This window comes from Anas acuta, chromosome 1 (genome assembly GCF_963932015.1).
Source record: "Anas acuta chromosome 1, bAnaAcu1.1, whole genome shotgun sequence".
Lineage (NCBI taxonomy): Eukaryota > Metazoa > Chordata > Aves > Anseriformes > Anatidae > Anas > Anas acuta.
In genome coordinates, this window is record NC_088979.1 from 83,997,335 (window position 1) to 84,011,932 (window position 14,598).

Consider the following 14,598-nt stretch of genomic DNA (forward strand, 5'->3'; position numbering starts at 1 on the left):
TAGCAAGTCCAGTTTTCACAGCCAGTTTAGACAACTTTAAATGAGAATTATTTCATGGCAAAAGAGTGTTGCTACTGGAAATACATGTTAGCTTAAAATACCTTACCATTTGGTTTTGGTTAAATAAGAATAACTGTGTGTGTGAAGAATAGAGAGGAAAGCAGTACATTGCACTGAAGACACGCACGGCCTTTTGAAATATTTTGTTCATTATATACTTTCTGGCTGGAGCTACTCTGTCAGGTTAAAAATACCCTAATGATGCACTCAGTATCTTTTAAGTCCCTGACCAAGAGTGATATGAGAGATATGGACTTCCTGGAGACAGTCCAGCAAAGGACCACAAAGATGATTAAGGGCCAAAGGGCCTGGAGCACAAGTCCTGTGAGGAGCAGCTGAGGGCACTGGGGTTGTTTAGTCTGGAGAAGAGGAGGCTCAGGGAGACCTTATTGCTCTCTACAGCTACCAGAAGGGAGGTGTGGGGAGCTGGGGATTGGCCTCTTCTCACAGGTAACTAGTGAGAGGACTAGAGGGAATGGCCTCAAGTTGCTCCAGGGACACTGGAGAAGATGATCTCCAGAGGTCCCTTCTGACTTCAACCATTCTTTTATTCTATGAAATCTTGGGCACCCTCAGCAGTACCAGAGTGCCAAGAGCAGAAATGTTGGGCTACCCAAGTCTTTCAGAATACCCTGACGGCCAAGTAAAGGACTTGCATGCTCTGCTTGGGCCACAGCATAGCCCAACCTGCAATACAAGTTTCCTCAGTGCATGCAGGACCTCTCAGTTGTCCCACCAGCTGCCTGGATGTAGAACCAGAAAGGGATCCCACAGACTCCCATTGCTGGGAAACAGCAGCTGGCCTCCTATGATGGCAGGGCTTGCCCTGGGCCCACCATGATCCGTGTAGTGGGAACGGGCCTAACCATAGTACTTGCACCATTGCTTTGGCTTCTTGGTGTTCACAGTCAACGTGTCCTCCATCGCCCTGGAAGTTCTGTTCTACTGTTTACTGGCAAACTGTGTAGCTGAGACTGCTGGACAACCAACATGTGCTCAGCAACCAGCCACCTCTAAACTCAGGACCAATTGTAATGTACATCGACAACTATCCCTAGGCATATATAATCCCCATGAAGGTTTGGTCTCAGCAGTTATCATAACAGGCCATAACTGGTGCTAGTATTCTCTTCTTCCTCACCAATCAGCAGAACAGAGCTTGGTCATTTCTTATTTCTTACCTCAACAGAGCTAAGTCATTTCTGTAGATGCAACAGCAGCGTCTACAGCTAACGTATGCAAATGTGGTCATAAAGTTATGAAAAGCTAAATGGAATTATTATTTGCATACAGGGTGTTCTGTGGGTTGCACAGAGGCTGCTCTTGACTGCTTAATTCATCTTAGGTGTGGTGTCTCCAGGCTCCCCCCTCGTCCCCAAGCTAAACAGCAGCATGCTGCAAAGGAACAAAACAGACAGAGCTGACTCACTTCCAGACCCGAGATGGCCCAGCTTGAACTGAATGACTAGCTCGATCCGAATGCATATCAGAAAGAGTTCCGAGGAGGCTATTTATGAACAGATGGGTGCTGGAAAGTGTTCACAGACATGCTCTGAACCACCTCCAAAGACCCATGCTGGGGTAGAAGGCAGAGTGATGCAGATACCTGCCAAGTCAGAGTGAAAAGCAGACACCAGGTCTACATGCTTTTGACAAGGAGTTGGAAGCTGGTTGGTTGGTTTTATGTTTTTTTCTTTCTTGTTCCCAACACACTGGGAATGGTTACCCAATATTGTTCTCTCCAGGCCAAGTAATTGCCCGTTTGAGCAGACAACCCACAGATCAAATAATTTTCTTTTTTTTGACCTGGAGGTTGATTTAGGAGAACAGTGTGATTCACTGTCTTTTCTGGGAGATTCTAAGGCAGGATCTGACAGCCTGGCCATGGAGCACTGTTGGGTGCTGTACATTTCAGATAGATCCTGTGACAAAGTGCTTCCTGTTCAGTGCCTTGTGCTACTTCTGTGGAGGGGCTACAGGCCACCAGACTCTTTGGGAGTTGGCCACACGTTATTATTTGTGTCATGATCCAGACTCTTACCTCCACCAGCCCAATGCATTTAAAAGAGGGTTTTAGGAGCCACGTTTGAATTCTCTGGTATTGCTAAAACCTACAGCAGAAGAGGTAGATGGAAAAGGAGGAAAGTGAAGCCAGAGGACTTACATATAGGGGAAGGAAGCTGAATTCTTATGACAGGGATATTGGATATATCTTATCAGAACTTGTCTCAGATACTAGCAGCTTTGGTCTAGGGCAGTGGTCCCCCAAACTGAAAGATTGTTGGTTTTTATGAGTCATGCAGAACCACATGCCCATTAGTGTGGTTTTACATGGAGTTTTCACAAAAAAAAAAAAAAAAAAAAAAAAAAAGCTTGGGGAACTCCAAAAAAAGAAGAAATTTGCTGCTATTCTGTAGTGCAAAATTTTCCACAATCCGTGGGATGTGACATCTATCACCTTGTTGAGAGCCCGGTGTCACCTTGTTTACTTATTTGGTGTCCACAGCCCCTGTGCCAACATAGTGGGGTCTTCCAGTCCACCTCATATTTTTCTTCAGACATAGAGCTTCAATAGTTAAAAGTGTGTGATGTGTGTTTTTTGAGAAGGCAGTTCCAGGACAAATCATAGAAGAAAGGCACTGACTGTTAGCAGTTCACTGAGTTTACCACTTTTCACCTCTGCTCCCTAATATAAACAGCAAAGCTTTAGCTTTTCTTTCATATCAGAACATAAGAGTACTTTCATTTCTTAAAAAATAAATTATTTAAAATTTCTCTGCAGTCAGCATTTTCACTAACTTAATAAAATATAATTTTCTCTCTGCAAGTCTCAAATCAAAAGCTGTTCCTTTGCCCTGTACTCCTGAGCTCCAGATCTTAAATAAAAATGAATGTATGGAATTCAAAGGATTGTGGGGTTGAATTTTACTACAAGGCTTTAGACCAACACATACATGATTTTGACATCTGGAAAAGCACAGTTTTATTTTATCAGTTGCATAATGGTATGTGATTAACTATTCCACTTCTACGCCAGGCTGGGAAACATTTTTTAAATTCCTTAAGGTGATCTGGAAAAACACAAAATACAAGGGACTAAAATGTAACAGTTGGTGCTATAAACAGAAAATTAGTACACAGATCTGAATCTCAGGGTTCAAAAAAATCATGCTATTTAAAGATGCAACGAGCGAATATTGGTATTGTGCTGTAGAAGTGCTCACGTTGCCCTGATTTCACTGCCAGGCTCACTGCATCCTCCCAGCTTGAATTCTCAGATTGCAGCTGTAACAACTTCTGCAACAGATAGACTGTTGTGTTAAAAAAAAAGGGGGGGGGAAAAAAGACAGATTTGGGTTTCTGTTTATTTTTAAAAAGCTAGGAAAATATGTTTCCACAGAAGCCATGTGAGTTTTATTCTTACCCAGGCCTCTCTGGCTATTGCTCTTTGGCTACCATGCCAGAGCTAATTAACACCGTATGGAGGTTCAATATTTATTCCCCCTCCCAGCCCTTACTCTAAAATTTGAAATGGGATCTTTCCCTCTCCTCTCTTTTATAAAATTAAAGTAATGTTGTTTGCTTTCTTCAGTTAACATTACTGGCTAAAGCAAACAATTTCTGCTGGGTAGGCCAAATCCGTCCCTTGAGTAAGTGACTGAACTAAATGTAACGTCAGGGATGATGTTCCGCAGCACACTGCATCTTCTGTTATCAGTGTTTTGTAGTTTCTGTTTCCCTTAGATAACATGATTTCATGTTAATTCCATATTTTCCACCTTCCCAGCCTTTTTTCTGGGTCCTCTGTCTCCATGACATGAGGCACCCAAACACAAGGGCAGATGTCAAACAAACAAGAGGAAACATCCAGCAAGCAAGACAAGGAGCTCAGCTACCCATGATAGAGATAACACAGAACTGTTCCATGGCAAAATACTTGGCTACACCACCAAGAGCCTTTGCTTTACATGACTCCCCTTTACAACCAGCCTTGAGAATTTCAGCAAGGTGCAATAAATGTATATGCCTAAAGCAGGCGTGAAAGAAAATGGCTCTGGAAGTTGCAAAGAAAATTACTCCATGCTGTGGAAATATTCTGGTCTGGCACAGGCTTTCTGCTTGTGCTGAATGGCCATAAGATCCAGTGATATTCACTTACCTGCCCTTCAGCCTTACCAAATACCATCACAGGATGCAGAAAAGCAGATCCAAGTCTACCAAGAGGAATATACACCTGCCACTGTAGCAAACCACCATGGTTATGTTGGGAGTTGGTGTTAAAACGAGGCACGGGATGGAAAGAAGTCATCTGGAGAAGTCATCTGGAGCTGCCACACGCTAAGCATTGCTGAAAAAAACAGCACTCACACGAGTGCCTAAATATGGTGTTAGTGCTTGAAGTTTTGGTCCTGATTGCTTTCTTTGAAATCTTGGCCACAAAATGTGATGCTCAGCAAGGCACGAATGCTTTCAGGAGTACGCTGGGATGCGTCAGACTGCCTGCCAGAGCCACTCCCAGGCGAGAAAAGAACTGCGATTTTGGAAGCGATTTCTTTACAAAATCATTTTCCTTCAGGGGTGAAGGGGAAATTATTTTAAAGTCAAGAGTGGATGTGTATGGAAAACTAATTGCAAATGTGGCAAAGAAAGAGAGATGTAGGGTCCTTCAAACAGAAGCAGCAGCTCTGTGAACAGCAGGCAATATTGACTTCAGGCTCCAGCAGCGTTTTAATATTATGAGCTTTTTTTGTTTTGTTTTTGTTTTTCCCTAATTTCTCCCCCTTCTCTCATGCTGAGCACTAGTAAGAACAATCTGCTAATATCAGCGGCACAGGAGTCCACAAGCACTGATGTTTGCTTGGCTAATCCAGAACGGGGTGGACATCATGCAGATGCCTCATAGCCAGTTCCCATCTGCCCTTCCTGTTTGTGAATACGGAGCACATCTTGGGCCCTTACTTCCCCTGGAAGGTCGTGCTGAGGCCTGTCATGTGGACTTTTCTCTGTAAACTCATGAAGGATTGTTCTTTAGAAGAGTTAACTCCACCTGGCCGCTTCCTCAGCTGGAACCAGTCAATACACCCATTGCCTTCAGCAGCAGCACTGCCTGTGACAGACGGGAATGATCTGTTCTTTATAGCTAAAAACTTTCCTTCTTGGGAGTCCTGAAACCTGGAAGCTTCCTATTTTAGAATGGATTAGCCTCCATTCTCGAGAAAATCAGCTTTGAATCTCTGTGAATTGGGCCTCTGTTTGATTTCACTTGTTTTTCACTGGCTTTGCCCTTGTGAATCTCCTCTAGGATTACTCCTGACTTATATTGATTCAAAAACAAGAAAATGCAGGACCCCTTAGAGCCGTTAGAGCTGAAATGTGTGTAGCAATTTAGGTGCAAATGTACCTACACCCAGTAGGTACAAATGCAGGAAAGGAAAGAAGGGGGGCAGAGCAGACTTGAGCAGCCTGAGTGGTGGCGATGCAAAGGCTTATGCAGCTGTGCCGTTCAGAAAGCAGCAGCACTGAAACACCAGCCTTTGGCTAGTTCTCAATGACAGAGCCTCACCTTTGCTAGCTCTCACATCAAGCAGGCTACAAGCAGACACCATTTTTCGGATCCAGTTGAGTCAATGAACAGGAACTCTTTAGCTGTAGGTAAAACTTAAAGCCCCTCTGGCATCCTACCTTGCGAAAACTTCCTCCATTTTACTTTAGGCAAAAGAGGTAGGCAGCTCAGCCTGCGTATGCCTGACCTTTCCTGCTGTAGGATAGAACATGTACACATGAACTACTCTTTCAGCACATCAGGAAGGACTGCACTGTGGTGGGGAGGCAGACCTGAGGGTCGTGCTGCCTCCCAGAGACATCACCAAGTGCAGAAGCTGGCTGGCTATCGCCGTAGATACCCTGTTAATGCTGCCTTTATGCCAGCACGTTGAGAAGCTGCAGAATGGCACTTCTAAGGGCAGCTAGCGTAATTGGTTTTGTCCTGCTCAATTTACCTAAGTGGCAGATTAGAGTTATTGCTTTCCTTTTCCCTCCTCCCTTTTATTTTGTCTGGAGGTAGTGCTGCGGCTCATACTAGTCACTTGAACAGGTTTCCATCCCCTTTCTGTGACAGCAGCTCCTTTTGGGTCCTGGGCATTTGCTTTTGAATTCTTTTAACTTAATAATGCAATGGTAGTGAAATAGAAGCAATAGCTATGTACCTTTAATCCCAAAGGCTGGATCGAGCCTGTGCAGGGAACATTTGGATTTCCTTGTCTTGCTTGGTCTGTTTCAGAAGCACACGTGAGGCAGTACTGTCCTTGTTTGCCCTGCTGGGAGCCCCGCTGGGACAGCACGTTTTGCAGCATGGCCCACGCTACACCTGCTGCCAGGCTGGCTGGATGCGAAGGCCACCAGACAGCCAGGATATCTGGCTGCTGACTAACTATGTTGGGCTTGCGCCAGGAGCCACAGAAAAGATCCTGCCTGTCCGCTACGTGCTGCTCGTTCTCACCTAATCTGTCTTCCCAAGGGCTGGAAGGTGGCACGTTTGCAAACCTTGCCATGTTACGATGATCTCCCTCCTTCAGCACTCCCACGTCCTGCTGGTTGGTGTTAACACGGGTATTCTCAGCTTTTCTTTTATTTGGGTTTGGGCTTCTAAAATCACTTCTGTGGAGTGGAGCCTGTTTTTCCTCCTTAGGAAAGAACAATACTTAACAGGTGGAAAACGCTTTTCACCTTTGAAGCAAACTCGGGTAACTAATTAATCCTTGCAATATCCCTGAGAGGAAAGGAAGCACTATCTCATTTCTGCACGTGGGGAAAGTAAGGCAGAGAGGTGAAGTGAATCGCTCGAGGCCAGTGAGAGATTTAGCGTTGCAGTCAAGATCACAAACGCAGGAGTTTCCTGCCTCCTGGTTCTGCATGCAGGCAGGTAGAGCGGGTCTCTGGTGAATAAAACAGGCTGCAGGCGTGACCTTCCCCTGCAAACAAGAGTTGCTGTGGAGTATGCAGAGAGGCTCAGAGCACGGGAGACGTGAGGAAGGGACAAGCGCAGGTTTGAGCCCTGGTCCCATTCAAACTGTGCTCCATCCCTGCTCCCAAGATAAAACCAGCTGCATAGTGTGTACAGCAAGGGGAGCTGCAGAACACAGCAGGAGCTGAAAGGAGTTTTGCGGCAGCTGTGGCAAGGCAGGGCCTGTAATTTGGAAGCAATGTGGGAGATATGAGTACTGCTCCTCCCGTGAAGATATAATGAAGATGTGATGTGCTATGCGTGTCATCCAGGGGAATAAACAGGAATATTCCTCTGCCTATCTTAGGGTTTTTCCATCTCTGGAGAGGATGTAGGCAACTTTTCTGATAAATGTTTTTTGCTGGTCCTGTGCTCATTCCGCTTAACAGTTCCACTTGTTCCAGAATTACAATGAGCAGCCTTATCACAGTACTAGACAAGGAGCCAAATTCTCGTATCACTGACAGTGGTGCAAACCGAGAGATGCTGTTTAACTTCAGAGGAGCTGCTCAAGCTTTCTGCTGCTATAGCTGAACACTGAACTGGCCTAAAATATCTGTCTCCGGACCAGCTGAGGGAAGAAAATGAGAGCATCTGTGCAGCACAAAGCTAGGAAACTTTGCTATGTCATCAGCCAGCACGATCCTCTAGGGAAGCTTGCACCAGCACTTTGGTCTTGCTATTAATAATGAGTGTTCCTGCTTTTTCTGAGGAGGACTGGTGACTGAGGAATTAACACTGCCTGTCCAAACTTATCAAGTCTTTCTTCCAGTTATGGGGTCCTTGCTTTAAAACAAAACAAAAAGAACAAAAATATGGCAAGTGAGCACCAGTAATTTTTAGTTCTGCACTGGGGCAAATGGTGCCAAGCATTTTGTGAGAGAAGGACAAGAGAGGACAATCCATCAGTGCAGAGTACATCAACATATTAAAAAAAATGCAAGTAGTGGGGAAAGCTTTTAATTTGAATGATATCAGTGCCCACAAGCACGACAATAATTAAAGGTCTGCCAGCACAGCTATTATACATTCTGGTTTAGTGCATTTAATATCTCAGCTGCTTCAAATCAGATCAGCCTGATGGCTGGCAAGCATGTTTCCACTCTGGATGCAAATCAAACTCGCGCACACCGTCCTGAAGCCTTGCTTTGAGAGTGGGACTTTTTTGCATAGGACAGGACAGAATGTCCTTTGTCCTTGCTGCGCAGCTCTGTGATGCTGGTACACCTCCACTGCCTAGGAAAGAGAAGAATGCATTATTCTCCTTAGGGTCAGATTTAAGTGATGTTGTGCCCTACTTGAGTGTAGTTTTTCCAGTTCTCAAAATTTTCCTTCTCTCCTTCCTTGATCAGGCATGTGCTGGGATCCACCCTGCATTGCATGCAGTCTGCCCCCAATGAGCTTGTTGCAAGGCTGCAGCCACCTGTGACAGGGGCAGGGGGTGACCAAGGGTTTTTCTTCCTTCTCCTGGTGCTCCTGTGCTGCGCCGTTCCTGCAGAGCCACGGGGCCTCCTCAGGAAATGCAGCCCGGAGCAGCGCTGGCACAGAACCAAGGTGGATGGAAACAGACGATCACTTTTGCAAACAGTGATTTACAACTCCGAAAAACAAGCCAACAACTTATTTTACTTTAATTTCGAGGGGAGGGGGAGAACAAGAGACGAGCATGCTATGTGACTAGCATCACCACGAACACTCTGCTTCCGTGTCTCCCACTTGCCTTCACTCTGCCTGCCTTCCCTTTCAGCCCGTAACCTCGCGAGGGCAGGAGCTGTCTCTCACTGGGTGTTTATGCAGATCTGAGCACAACGGGGCCTTGATCCTCGTTGGGTCCTTCTGATGCTCCTGCAATACAGCTGATGGTGATGTTTTAGACTGAGATTGCTGCTGACTTCAGCTCATGAGATATTGAAAGTGCCTCGGAGGTCAGGGGGATGTGGCACATCCTGCGACCTTGGGAACATTAAGGAGTGGAGCAATTAGGTGTCTGGGGGTCAGCAGGGAGAGCACTCGGTCTGAAGCCACCCAGCAAAAGTGCTGGTTAGGACTAAAAAGCAGAGAGTTCAAGGGGGGCCTTCAGGGGTAGAGGAAGGAGAGTGGGAGCTCAGATGATGGATATAGATAGACAGACACATATAAAGATTTTCTTAAAAAAATCCTATGGCATTATTTTTTGTGAGTTTAGCATCTGCTCTTGTACCAATTCAGTCTTTTGGAAATCACATTTTAATATTCCCCCCCTCCCCCCCAAGAGACATGGTAAATGATTGTGCATGCACTTCTAGACCATTGTGAATGCAAGGTTAAGTATAAAAGCATTTCATGAAAATGTTTCATTGTGCATTCGCAGTGGGCAGGGGGAGGATGCATCACAGCTTCGTATGAGGCAGGAATCCCCTCCGTTATAGGTCAAACACTTCTTGTGCTGTGCTAATTAGGTCACTCAGAGCAGCTTTGTTTTGAGGATTTTCTTTTGTGGATTCACAGCTCCCGGAGTGTGAGTTCACAGAGCAGCCTTTCCATCACTGGGGATATTAATAAGGGCTCTGTCTATCTACCCCTTTTCATGAACATTTTAGAGGCTGATTAAAGCCTTTCATACTCTGTCAAATAGTTCAAAAGCTATTAGGAACATGTGTCCACCTTAGCAATTAATTTAGTGTGCTGGAGAGGTTCTTTTTTTTTTGGTGTAAATTTTCCCTGTGTCCTTATGTGGAGCCTTGCAGCTGCTCTCAGCACCAGTCTGGTCATGGCAGTGAGCAGCTCAGAGCCATTTCCCACCTCGTGGGCCCAAGGCTGGAGTCCTTCCCTCTTAGCACGACCTCATTTGGTTACGCCAATGTGTCCACACAGCATCTGAAATCATGTCAGCCTTGTCTCCAGGAGACACAGGACTAAAAGCACCACCAGCCCCAGTCAAGGGCTGTTGGCTAGATTCAGCTGTTAGCTAATGAATAGCATGAAACAGCATCAGTTTCAGTGACTGTGCTGTTAATTTTAATAAGAGTTTTGTTTTATGCCGATCCCTGTAATGATTAGTTTAAATATTGCTGTCTGCTATTAATCGGTGACTGCGCCGTCTGCCCGGCTGCATGCTGCCAACCCGCAGTGCTGGAGGTTGCTCTAGCTGGCTCCCAGCATGAAGCCCTGCCAAACAGAGCCCACGGGTAGGCAGGATCCTGCACAGAGCTGTGGTCTGGAAGGAAATCACAGAATCATTAAGGTTGGAAAAGCCCTCCGAGATCATCCGGTCCAACCATCCCCCTACCACCAATGTCACCCACTAAACCATGTCCCTAAGCACCACGTCCAGCCTTTCCTTGGACACCCCCAGGTGCCGTATCACACCGGCCAGGCCCGTGCTTCCTACTCCTTTTCATTCCTCACTTACAACTGGGAGCTGCCTGCTGGCTTTGGTACCTTGCAGATCCTTGAGCCTGCTTTCCGTGAGGCCTGCTCCTTTTCCGCAGCATCCAGCTCTCATCACTCTGGCTCTGATGGAAGCTGCTCTTCCACGGTGCTGCTCCTTGGCTGCGGGAGCACACCAGATTGCTAGTTAGTGTCTGGGGAGAGCCGAGCATGCAACCTGATTTGGGGAAATGCATCCAAAACCGGTATCTGGATCAGAGCACCTGGAAGGGGCTGTCTAGCAAAAAACTTCGAATATAGGGAATAAGCTGGACACCAAGTTGGCCCAGCACTGGGCCGATGATGCCAATTGGAAATACGTCAACTCCTCCTCTATCTGCCCTCCTCCAAGGGTTTTGTCAAGATGCCACCCCGTAACCTCCCTTGATTTAACTGCGTGTGCACCCAGATGCTTTTGGAGGCTACCGTTTTCCTTCATCCTGCCAAACACGCCACCACTCTGCAGCCACTCCCCGTAATTAAACCTTTTTTTTTTTTTTTTTTTTTTCTGCCAGTCATCCAGTATCAGGGTGGTTTCATTAGCTCTCAGGTGGGCAGAATCCTCAAAAGCAGCAGAGAACAGACACAGGGGGTGATGTTAAGTCAACACCAGGTCCAGTCGTCACCTGGCCTGGCCTGGCGAGGCCTGTACATGGGAGAGGTACCACACGGTGTTTGGTGACATCTCAGCCCACAGGGGTGACATGTCCACGGTCCATCAGAGTGCCTCACTGTCTTGGAGACACCACTGAGCCCCTCAGGGCAGACAGAAGTACCAGTGACCTCCAAAACCTCCAGCAGCACAGGGCTCATTGCTGTGGGCTCAGGAAGGGTGCTAAGGAGCCTCTGGCTCAGGCTCTGTGTGTGGGAAGCAGCGGGGAGGGCTGAGGAGAAGCCGGAGCATAAGACAGATGGCATGGGAGGGGATTTATCCCAAAAGGAGGGAACCGGAGAGGCATGTATCAGAGCAGCCTGAGAGGGGATCACAGCAGCAGGAACAATAATGCAGCTTTTTTGCTCTAGAATAAAAAGAGGGAGTTAGATTGACATGCAGATATCGCTGCTGGCAGATACGGTTTCCAGGGAGTTTCCAGCAGCTCTATTAATAAATAACGATTTTTATTATATGCTTTCCACTTCAGAACCATTCCCCCCCTTTTTTTTTTTCTTTTTTTTTTCTTTTTTTTTCTTTTTTTTTTCTTTTTTTTTTCTTTTTTTTTTCTTTTTTTTTTCTTTTTTTTTTCTTTTTTAAAGGACACTGCTGCAAGAGTCATTCTCAGGCACCTGTCTTTCTAATACATAAATTTACCCAAATCTTTTGCAGGTTGCCTGTATAATTTGGGGGCAACTGCGACATTTTTCATCATTTGAACATTGCATTTGCTTACACCCAGCATCAGGGGAAATGACAGTGGATGGGAAAGCTGGAAGAAAGCAAATTCTGCTTCTTGCATGGTGTGGGGATTTTTATACTCCCTTAAGGCACAAAACATTGATTCCCCAGGCCAGACCTGCCCCATCCCTGCGTGGTCTATGTCTCCCCACAAAACATCAAAGTTCCCAAACAGATCTCCAGAATATAAGAGGTGGTAGATGCACGTGGATGTCTTTGAAACATTTTACCTTTGTCTTCCCACTTAGCTTTTTTTCTCCTGGGGTTGCTGATACCCAAATTTGCTCTTTGGGAACAGCAGGATATAAATGGATCGATGTAGCCAGGGACTCTACTCTTGGAAAATGTCAGGAGAGCTGCAGAAAAAGCAAATCTAAACCCAATAAATCTTACCTGAATGCCTGCATCAAAATCACATCAGGGCAGCCCATTTGTGAATTACATGCTCGTGATCAGAGAGTAACTTCCATTATTTTAAACGTAATGGCAAAGCCAATGGGTAGCACATCAGATGAATGGGAAATTGATCATCCCTTCTGGACAGATCCCACTATATTCTGAAATCTATGTACATGGCCTAGATACTACAGTGATAAATGCTTTGGAGAAGTTTATATGTTAGATTAGACTCATATTGTTTACATCACAGCGGCTGAATTCTGGAGCTGCGCCTTTGGAGTTTATGACTTGCTCTGAGTTTTCTGACTAGCACAGTTCATTCTGCTTTTTAATGGATTTTGCTCCAACAAATAGCTCTAAATACAAACAGTCTTAAAAATTCACAGATACTGGTTTTGTACATTTTTAAAAATCCTTAAATCATTTTAAAAATTTATTTCTAGATGTCATTGCAAATAAAAATTCAAATCAACTAAGATCACTTTCCTATCAAATAGGCATATTCAAACATTTGATACAGAAGTTAAAGTACACAGTAAAGAAGCCTTTAGATAGGTCTCTTCATGCCTAAACCTATATAATGTATCTCAGCTTGAAAAATGCTCCTGATTTTTGTTGTTGTTGTTGTTGTTGTTTTCACATATTTGGAGCACGCTTATACCGAAACATGGACCATGCCATCTTTCACCCAAGTGTACCCAAGATTAAAGTGGTGCTTGCTACCTCCCTAGGGACATCTTGTGCTTTTTCTCCCATTGGGCTAGCTTCAGGATACTCTCTAGCACTCAGAAGCCCTCCATGTCTGTCTCTTTGAATTTTTCCACCCAGCAAGGATGTCTCTTTCTCTAGATGAGGCAGGGAAGATGAGGCAGGCAAGCACCAAGGAGATAAACTACTGCAGCTATAGTTTCCCCTCTGAGTGAACTGTTCAGACACTCCAGGTTGGCTTTGCTGTCTCATAGAGCAAGCCAACTCTGCTAATACATCTTGGCTCTGAACACCTTGTTCAACCGCCACCACAACAGTGGTTTAACCTTTAGTGGGAAATGAGTGTCTTTATTTTGCATCAAACTCTCCCCTAAGGAGTCAGCTCCCCTGATTTTACAGCATCTTCCCCAACAGCAAAGGTTTATTGGCTGGATATTGCAAATCTTTAGAAGCAGCAGGGCATGGAGGCTGCTGTGCTCAAGGTTCACCTGCAATGCAAAGTGGGCAAATGCCAAAGGCAGGCAGTGTGCTTGGCATGAACTGCACTGTGTTTTCCAAGGATCCATGTGTATCTGGGCAGTGGTAAAAAATTAATAAATAAATAAATAAAATAAAACCTGAAGCACAAGACTACGGTAAAAAAAAAAAAAAAAAAAAAAAAAAAAAAAAAAAAAAAAAAAGTTTCTTCTTCAACTACAAAAAGAGAGGAGTAGCTGTTTGGCCAGCCTGGGATGAAGAAAAGGAATCACATTGACAAATGCATCTAGTCTTGAAGGAAAAGTGCTTCAGTTCAGGGGATTGGCTGCCTTATCTGGTTCATGAGATGCCTGCCCTGTTTTGGGACCCACCTCCCAGCTGTAGGTTCAAATCAACTATGAAGTCCCCTGGGGGAATACTCATGCTAAGGCAATATAGAAGTCTAATCCTCAAATTCCTGACATTTTGTTAGATTATGGCAACATTATAGTGTAGATTAAAAAGCATTTGTTACCTTTATTGTTTATTTTATGGGCTAGATTAATGTCCCTATGTCAGTTATTTTGCCAAAATGAATAATCATTTCAAAACTCCAAAACGTGTGTGGAAAAGGTTCAGTAGATTATTTGCTGTCTAAGATTAAGATTCTACACTCTCATCCAGGGTTAGTTTAAGACCATTAATAATATGTGGGTTGGACGTAAATTTTCAGGCATGTATTATTTTATTACCTGATCACATAATTAAAATGTCACTTATCAAGGGACAAATTTTAATGAAGTTAAAAGCACCTTGATGACATATTATTATTTGACCTGTTATATAAGAGGATTATTTCTCGCCTGTTACCAACTGCGTTTCTTTGATGGTATGAAAATAACTGGTTTTCAGTGAGGTTTTGCTTTGGAGAAGGGGCAAAGCCATCCACTACATCCTTCTTATTACCTCCAAGACCCCCATTAGCTGAGTTACACTAAGACCCTCTGCTTTTACACTTTGAGCCCATTAGCTTGCTCAGCTGCTGAAGAAAGGGTAAGCATTGTTAGTCTGGGACAAAATGTGCAAAAGGAGGGTCAGGAGAAGAAGGCTAAAATTACAGTGTTACTGGCTGAAGGTCTCTCAAATGGAGCCCTGTTCAGCTGGGGCTGGA

The 14,598-nt window shown here is 44.9% G+C and overlaps 1 protein-coding gene and 1 long non-coding RNA gene across 3 annotated transcripts in view; one reads left to right on the plus strand and one right to left on the minus strand.

The window, feature by feature from the left end:
- The window catches only part of ATP6AP2 (ATPase H+ transporting accessory protein 2), a 103,843-nt gene that overhangs the window by 46,940 nt on the left and 42,305 nt on the right, over positions 1 to 14,598 (minus strand). The window contains exon 1 of one of the 2 annotated variants that reach the window (XM_068686324.1): positions 10,412 to 10,415. The exons of the other annotated variant lie outside the window; for it this stretch is intronic. The gene's annotated coding sequence lies outside the window, so the exon portion shown is untranslated. Of the gene's footprint in view, positions 1 to 10,411; positions 10,416 to 14,598 lie in introns of those variants that run through there. 2 annotated transcript variants of the gene reach the window in all.
- Positions 1 to 14,598, plus strand: part of LOC137858498 (uncharacterized) — a 47,332-nt gene that overhangs the window by 13,331 nt on the left and 19,403 nt on the right. The window lies entirely within an intron of this gene.